Below are 9,386 nucleotides of genomic sequence, written 5' to 3' on the forward strand. Positions count from 1 at the left end.
ATTAAAATACAAAACAAAATCGGTATCCTTACCGATACGACAACCTTGATTATAATGTTTACAGACCTAAATAATCTTGTACCTTTAAACGAGCAATTCTTGTATATATATATATATATATATATATATAATTGGAATCTCGGAATCGGCTCCGACGATTTTCATGAAATTTAGTGTATAGGGAGTTTCGGGGGCGATAAATCGATCTAGCTAGGAATCTTTTTTAGAAAATGTCATATTCGTGTTTTATTCGTGTTTTTATTTTTCCTGACATCTATTGGTGAATAATAATACTATTTTACTTCGTAGATAGCTGGACAACTGAAATAACACATAGGCACTTTTTATACCGATATTCCTACGGGATACGGACTTACGCGGTTTCAACCGCGGGTCACAGCTAGTAATAATTAATTGCACAAACGTTTGATATTCTCTTATCGTAAACAAAACGATTCAGCCTCATCCCTTTAAATCCCCATTTAGAATTGAATTAATTGTTGCTTTTAGATTTCGCTCTGGACACATACCATCAAATAAATTTGCTTTTCTTATGGGTAAGTCCACTACACCTAATTGTTGAATTTGTAATGTTATTGAAGATCTATATCATGTTTTGGTGGAATGTGTCCGAAACGAGACTTTTAGACCTAAGTTTGGTACTGCAGTGGGAGCCTGGAACTCTGTCCTGGTTGTCCCTCTTTGAGAATCAGCTAGGGCACTGTTGCGACTCCTATTTAGAAACGGGTCTTAGGTGTATTATATAACATTACATATGTTTGTGATATTTTTGTTGTTTTGTGTGTATTCGGGCAACATTATCGCATTGCGATCAAGCCTTTAATAAAGAAAAAAAGAGATATTCTGTTACAAAATATATGGAAATTATGGTTCAAAATAGATTAAGGATAATTATAATTATAATGTAGGAAAACCTTAAGATACTATATTCAATACATAATTTCTGCAAATAGATATTATCTACAATTAAAGGAATTGCAGTACACAAGTAAGCATGTAGTAAACTTGTTAAACGGAATAAAAACAACAAAACAGATAACTTATTTTTTCCTTATTTACCTTATTTTTGTGTGACTAAGTTCAATAAAGGGTTATAAATAACTAGCTGTTTATTAGTTTCACCCGCGTAAGTCTTGATGTTATTCCTATTGTTATATTGCCTATATGTTATTCCAGTTGTCCAGCTGTCTACGTACCAAATTTTAATGCATACGGTTCCATAGTCTTTGCGTGAAAGAGAAACAAACACACACATCCTTACAAACTTTCGCATTTATAATATTAGTAGGAAGGATTATACATTAGTAGGATGACGCACAACGAATATCCTGTCGGAATGAAACAACAAATGTAAACAAACTTAAACAAGAAGTTTCCTCTGTATTTCCCGTATTATTGTTGATGTGAAGTGCTTTGCCCATCTAAAACCATTATAGTAACAATTAGAAAAACTGCCTCTGCTCAGTCAGACTGTTATTTGTTCCATTTATCTTCACAAAGGATATAGAACCTAGCACACAGCTATAACGCTCATCTAATAACCACTATACAAGTATCAAGTCAGTCGTATATAACTTTTCCCTGTTGACAAAAAATATTTTGTAACCAGGAAAATATCAAGCATACATTGCGGATATTGTAACATATGCGGGTTTATACAAAACGCCTACAATATCTATGTGAGTCAACATTGATAGCGAGGTAGCGCAATTAAAATATGTAAGTTAGTTGATATCGAAGTAAAAGTTTGTTTAAAACTAATTTGACAGTACCCAAACAAACCATCACGGGCTGGTGACCTAAATTCCTTTGGCCGGGGGCGGAGCGGTGCAGCGAATGATTCATGCATCTGCGCCGACGTAAAACGTTCCTCTTAAAAATTCTATTCTGTTTCAGAATTTAACGTCCTACTTCATCAAATTACACTATTGTTTGGTATACAATTGAACGTTCCAGTTTTTTGTTATGGTATCATGTTCCGTTGCCTTGTCTTTTATTAGAGCCGTTGTAAAGTGATATCACCAGTTCCTTGTGATACAATCGTAAATATTATAAAGCAGATGATTGTCTTACTTAGAGGCTAGCGTTCGAATGACCCAGATTTTCAACGAATAAGCAACCACTGAACATCGAAATTCAAAACACGCAAGAAAATTTCACAATGTAACATGTTTTCCCTTTGGCTTTTGTCCAAAGTATCTCCATTCAGCTTTTATTAATGAAAATATTCCCTCCATTAAAATCGAATAAGATGCGTCATAATTTTTTTTTTAAATAAATCTTCAACGTTATTTGCAGAAAAACCCTTTTATGTTTCAGAATCACCTTCAATATTAATTTAAATAACTTTATTTTGTTTTATATAACATTGTTATCTATTACTTGATTCTCAATGATTACGTATAAACGTTCTAAAAATACAATCTCTTTAATTCTAGCAAAATAGTTCCCCGTGACCTTACAATATCCGTGAGTAAAAAATTAGAAACAATGAGGTTAAGCGGTTGCACGGTTTTGTTACACAGGCAAGTACAAGCGATGAAAAATGCACGCTAGCGACCTTAGCCCACTTGCAACCGTCTTGGCGGCGCAGGCACAGCCAACGAGTAAACACGATCTAAACACAACGGTCATGAGATTAATACACCAGCAAAATTGTCAGAAGTATTCATAGTTAAATTCTACAAATTGCGGACGGAATTAAAACGACTACTACATTAAGATTAAAACGATTCACAGAAAACAAAATATTCTTCTAACCTTACAGCCGTAATAACTCTGCCACATCAGTTCATTAGTGGATCTTTCAAAATAATTTCAAATAAAATTTATATTCTCAACATATCTATTCTATATATCTAATCATCGCGACGCCAAATTAATAACGTTGCATCAAGAGTAAGTAATACCGTAAGTCTACACTTTAATTACGAGGGCCCTTATGCGTCTATTCTGTTATTTATAAATTCAAAAACTCTATATGTATAGAACTCAACAACTCATATTGAGTTAGAGTGTATAATGTAATGGGCACATGACGGCCGCGTGAAACCTAGAGCCAATAAGAGCGGTCGATCTTGTGACACGATTTCAAAACAACCGGTGTACGCTGACAATATGTGGTAAACTGTATTTGTTAGGTCCTAACGAGATAGCCCTTCGAATGATTAGTGACTAGATATGACTGTTAATTATTTCTACAATGCGCTAATTGTTGAAAAAGAGGTAAAATATGTAGACAATAATTAAAATTGTTTAATATTAAATGTAATAAATTACGAATAATATATGTATAAGAGCAGTGGTGGCTCAGTGAGCAGTGGTGGCTCAGTGGTGAGAACCTCGGACTTCAAAATCGATAAGTCGGGGTTCGAGACCGGGCGAGCGTGCAGGAAATAAATTGATTTTTCAATTTATCTGCACATGTGGATAACATCACCACTGCTTAAAACGGTGAAGGAAAACATCGTGAGGAAACCGGCATGTCCAAGAATCAAAAGTTCGACGACATGTGACATCTGCCAACCCGCACTTGGCCAGCGTGGTGGATTATGGCCTGAACCCTCATAGGAGGCCTGTGTCCCAGCAGTGGGAACATATATGGGCTGATGATGATGATGATGATGATGATATGTATAATGTAGGCATCAATTGTGCCAGAACGCAGCTATAATTATACTCGTATTACATCAACAGCGGTAAAACCCCGTTAACGATGGAAATTGGAATTAATTGAAAACATTATTTTCGGTATATACAATACATACCTAAAAAGTAACAGATAACACATGAAACTATAGTGAAAGTGTGTATGCTAAATCTCCGATAGTATGAGAAATTCACATACGGAAGTGAGAAAATTATAGATAAATATAGATATAAACTGTGGGACGTTCCCGTCGAGTTTCCTTTGTTGTTTACTCAATCTTATATGGCAGCGTGTGAATATTAGAATTATCTCACGACGTGAATACTCCGTACATGATGCAGTTTACAGTTGGTACTTAAGAGTCGGCAAGTGAGTGACAGCGCGCCGACCTTGCCGCGGCCTTTTGAATTGAGCAACGTCAACAAGTAACAAAAACAAGTTAAATGTACTATTAGCATTGAAACAAACAAAACAAATGAATACAATCAAAAAGCCATCACAAACAGGAAATTGAAGCGCCATCGCTTATGCAAGGTGAAACGTTATACGGAAAATCATAAGTAAAAATAAACAAACCAGTGCTATTGCAAAATGCCTCTTATGCATATATGAGGCTATTTATAGAAAAAACTTTAAAGTATGTAGAGAAACTATCATTTAATAAAAAATATATTTCTACAAAAATATGATTACGAACGAACGAGAATTTCATCTTTAAATACCAGTTCGATGTCCTAAATACACTGTTGATCTAAACAAATCGTCACAATTTGGAATTCACAAATTAATTTTTAATTTCTTAAAACATTAGCATTCCCAAATATTTGGTAAGTATATACTTTATTGGCTATTCCAAAACAATTTTAAACACATTAGCTTAGCGATAAAAACAAAGGGGTTTTGCCTTTCGCTACAATCTATTTATATCTAACAACATCCGTCATTGGAATAAAAATAGATAATCATGTTTACAAATCCGCATTACGATGACAAAGTAAAAACGCAAGTGCGATAATGTATTCAGATTTCAACGTCTTATGTGCGTGTATAAAAAGACGAGAATGCCTTGAGTATTTATTTACGTTATTATTTATTAAATTTTTAAGCACAGATAGCACAAAAGCCGACTCAACTGCGAGTAGAAGTAGATTGTGCAAGCGTTGTTTTGCAAATCTCCGCCTCTGGCAAGGCTGTCGACACGAAGTCAACGCGTGCGGGCCGGAGAGAATATTGGATCCTGTTCATAAGTACTTTGTCTATCAGCTAGACATTCCATTTGCACCAATGCTCGCTATTTATGTTACTGTCATTTAAAGACTGTGATAATTGACTCACAAATTGTAAGTTTGATCATTAAATAATGATGGGGTTTTGTACTTTGTGTAAAATATTGCTAACAATAAGTAGAAACATATAAATGATGACAGACATTAAATCTCATCTTATTGCGTTTCAATGAATGAAAATCATGCTATTTTTCAGAAACTGATATGTTAAGTTTTGTGAGTGAAAATTACTTTATTCCGATATTTTCTTATACTAAAATGGATACATACATTTTCGACTTACACGTTTCAGTGCAGTTAATAAAAATTTAACCTACTTGCAAATGACTTTATCATCATAAATGAAGTCTCACGCAAACTGTGGCTTAAAAATGTCTGTACTAATTAGAGCAATTAAAAATAAAAACAACAACATTAATGATACTTATTATGTAATTGTTTTCGATCAGCTATAGATAAACTACACATTCAACTATTTGTTTGCGTGAATAAATTCACTCCGGTCGAGTTCGATTCAGTTAAAAACTGAGAGCACCGTGATTTCACTGCTGGTAGACAAACACGACCCAGAGGTGTGTAACAATGAAGTAACAACTCTCCGCCGTCAAAACACCTTGCGCAACGCACTCGCATTCCGAGAGCCCTCGACGCTCGGTGTCACTACTCCACTTAGCTTTCATTTTCTATAAATAAAACGACCAATGTTTTTCTGTAATAAAATATCAATCCGTCAGATTGAATTTCAGACTGAACTTTGAACCAGACTTAGCAACCTACCAACCTTGTCGTTTAGGTAGCGAAATGTTATCATGACTACGATAGCAAAATGTTCAATTTAAAATATCGATAATGATGCGTGTAGATATTTAGGAAAATACTTCACATTTAACCACTATTTCTGTTTATAGCCGTGAGTTTTAATTTATTCAATTATTAATAAATCATGATGTATGACTGACTGATCCCTCGTCATATCGTAATTTATTTATCAGAATTGTATGAAAATTGTATCAGTCAAATTGCTCAATTTAAGAGGAGCACATAAGAAAACAAACGGAAGGTGGGTTAATTTTAGCTCTGTTTCAAAGCTTCTATGATATTTCGGTGCCTAATTACAATTTTAAATTAAATGTCTAAGCCAAATCTCTTAGATAAAATGTTGGCAAGTCATTCTGTATCCAAATCGCCGGCATTTCATTACATGTTAAAAACCTTTGAATCTTATGTATAATTTATTTATAACGTCTCATAAAAAACTGTTTGCAACACTTGTGGTAAAACCGTTCTCTCATGTTTTCTACGGAGACGTAAGTGTGCTATTCCACCAAAAATGCAAGCACTGAAGCATGCAGCATGAACGGATTGTCGACTTTCTACTATTTACATTTGGTTCACAAAAGAAATTTTTTATTTCACTTTGTCCCATTTATTAAAGAATACAATATATGTAGATGACACTTTTTTACAAATTTTATTTGTTAGCATCACATAAATTCTCCGTTCCAAAAATACACAAGGCTTTACTGTTATAACAAAAAAATATATAAGACAATGGTTTTTTTTTTCTTAATTTTTAGATTTAACTATTAAGATATTTTTTGTTAATAAAGAATTCAGTTGGAACGTTCAATTACAATCGGCTTCCTTTGTAAACAGGCTGTGTTCGCGATTATGACACCATTCCACTCCAAAACGAACGCAAAACAGTTATGTAACGTAGAAAGTTGCAATTCTCATTTACCGTAAGGCGGTATCTAGACTGTTGTGAAGACTTGCCGTCTAGCGGGTTGTTCTCGATGTTTCTTATTCGAAATAACTATCATTGACACGAAGAAAAAAACAATGCGGCAACGAAGTGGAAAAAACGTGATGATGTTGATGTATATAGTTTTCCTCAACATACGTTTAATGGTAGTAGTTATTATAGTGCATTCTTCGTTAATTTTGGGCCTTGTATTCTCGGTGAAAAATTAGTTTCGTACATATCTTAAAATATTTAACAGTAATTCAATCCTTACTTTTTTATGTCAATGCAGATAGCATTATGACACAGTGAGAATTGTATACGTCCTTTGAAATATTTTACTGAGTCCATATTTTTAAATATTATAAAATACACAGAATGAATGAGAATGACGTGTTATCTTGTAAATCTGCATTGTCTAATAATAACGTCCTGTTTACGAGACGAGAAGCTTTATAAAAGAAGCGGCCTCGCATCGAATGCAATTATGGCAGAGCGGCATTCATGGGCGCCGTGGTCACGTTGTGTTGTTTGTAAACACATGCTACATGCTACATGCAACATACCGAAGGTTATTAGCTACTAGTTTCACTTTACACAGGAAATGTCACACGTATGATATCCGTTTTCGCAGAACATCTAACGATTGTACGTGATGTATTAATTATTTATTATTAACTATTCAAAATAATTTCCTCCGTTACGAACTATTAATGCATGACATAAAAAATACGTGATACGGACGTATATCCCAGTCACTTGCAGGTATTTTGTTCCTTTTTATAAGAAGGGTATATTGTACAATTTCGAAGCAAATGTATTAAGTATTTGAGATTTTTCTTAAAGTCGAGGTATGAACACCTTGTACTGTAAGAATTCATACAATTAATACAACAACACGATTGTCATTCAGAACACAACAAAATTTCTTGTATTTCTCAAAAACAACTACTATGCATATAATATTGGTTAAAAAATTGTATATTTGTATGCAACTCATAAGGTACTTTGGACTCGGACGGATAAATCGGATAGATTTGATGTAAACTTTGTACACTTATCAACGATCGGTGACAATATAACAATTTCAATAACGTATCTTAATATCCTGATTAGGATAAGCAGGATTAAATAATTTCTAATTATAAGAGCCAATCAATTCATGTATTTCACTCTAATTCAAAGGAACATCTTGTAAAAGTACTAGATACTTTACAACAACGTTAATGCAAATCGTTAAAATTTAGTGTCGATACATTTTATTAACTGTAAATCCACTTGCAAATTCTAAACTATGTGTGACGTCAAGCATTTCCCAAATGTAATGTTTGTTCCTGAATCCAGTTCTGTACGTAGAACCTCGTTGGGTTAGTATCACTCGTACTTGACCGATAGAATACAATTCTATTCATGGAAATTACATAGTTTATTGAATGTTATGAAAAATAACATCTTATACTTAAAGCATTATTACACATTTATTTATAAACACGTAAATGGTTCAAGTAAACGTAACACGATGATTTATCAGATTAAGATTTCACAATTCGATTCTGCATGAATCTGTACATTTTTATGAAATTAATTTTTAATAAATGTGGGGAGAGTATATGAAGACACTGTCTACAAGATTCTGTGAGTAATTATTGTAAAGTTAATTTTCTAATATAAATTGGAGTATGTTTTTTACGAACGAAATTAATAATATATCAAACTTCGATTATTGTATATATTTCGATCTCCAGTCTGCATAACAAAAAAACAAAAATGCTTCGATTGGTTATTGAAAAGCTTTTCTCAGAATGTTAATGTGCTGTGAATGATGCTGTGGCTCTGGATTACGATATTAATTTAAACAATTTAAAATAAAGTAAGTATAGCGACGCCGGGACGAGGCAAGTTTTGATATAGCTAAAGTGGATATTTCGCGCCTCCATCTGGGTTAACAAACAAAAACCATAATTGTAAGCGTTACACAGAAGAAAAAATATAATAACGTCATTAAAAAGTATCTTGAGAAAAACTCAATTCGAAATAAATATACGCACATAGTCCTTATAGACTTTTGACTTCCTTGTCGAATTTCTATTTATCTAGCCGGGAGATCATCAAATCCACGGGTTCAATAAATGTCAAGGGCTATACCGAGCGCGTATGAATACGAAACAAAACATGCGGTGCGCTGTAGGCATGTAACTAATGCGCAATCAAAGGAAAGTCCAGTATAAACAGTGTGAATCAGTGTTTACGAGTACAGAATGACCGAGTTACCATATTAGGTGGTGACTCTTACCTCGTTCCGATGTCACGATCTGGGTACGTGCAATGCCTTCACCTAGTTGTCACCTCCTGTAGCTGCTCGGATGTCTTCTAACGCCTGCAAAAGTTGCTTGGTATAAGGTATGGTATGCTGGGCTATATATTGTACTTATAAAAGTTCAAACATTAGATAATTGTGTTATATTGTAAGAAGATTGAGCCTTTCGTTTCGTTCTTTTAGTCAATACAACTATTGTACTCCGATTCCTACATTCACTATAAGTATCGTGAAAATGAATGGTACTTTAATAGATGAAAACAGAATGGTAGAAATCAATAGTACAGATTTACTTATAGTCACTAAAAGCGATCCAACAATCCACCATGATATGTAGGTAGCGCGATTTGAATACAGTTTTTATTGACA

The 9,386-nt window shown here is 33.8% G+C and overlaps 1 protein-coding gene across 1 annotated transcript in view; it reads right to left on the reverse strand.

The window, feature by feature from the left end:
- LOC119828358 (3-phosphoinositide-dependent protein kinase 1-like) overlaps positions 1-9,386 on the reverse strand; it is a 40,122-nt gene that overhangs the window by 29,667 nt on the left and 1,069 nt on the right. The window contains exon 2 of the mRNA XM_038350487.1: positions 8,994-9,077. The gene's annotated coding sequence lies outside the window, so the exon portion shown is untranslated. The remainder of the gene's footprint in view (positions 1-8,993; positions 9,078-9,386) is intronic.

The sequence above is a fragment of the Zerene cesonia genome, chromosome 7, assembly GCF_012273895.1.
Source record: "Zerene cesonia ecotype Mississippi chromosome 7, Zerene_cesonia_1.1, whole genome shotgun sequence".
Classification (NCBI taxonomy): domain Eukaryota; kingdom Metazoa; phylum Arthropoda; class Insecta; order Lepidoptera; family Pieridae; genus Zerene; species Zerene cesonia.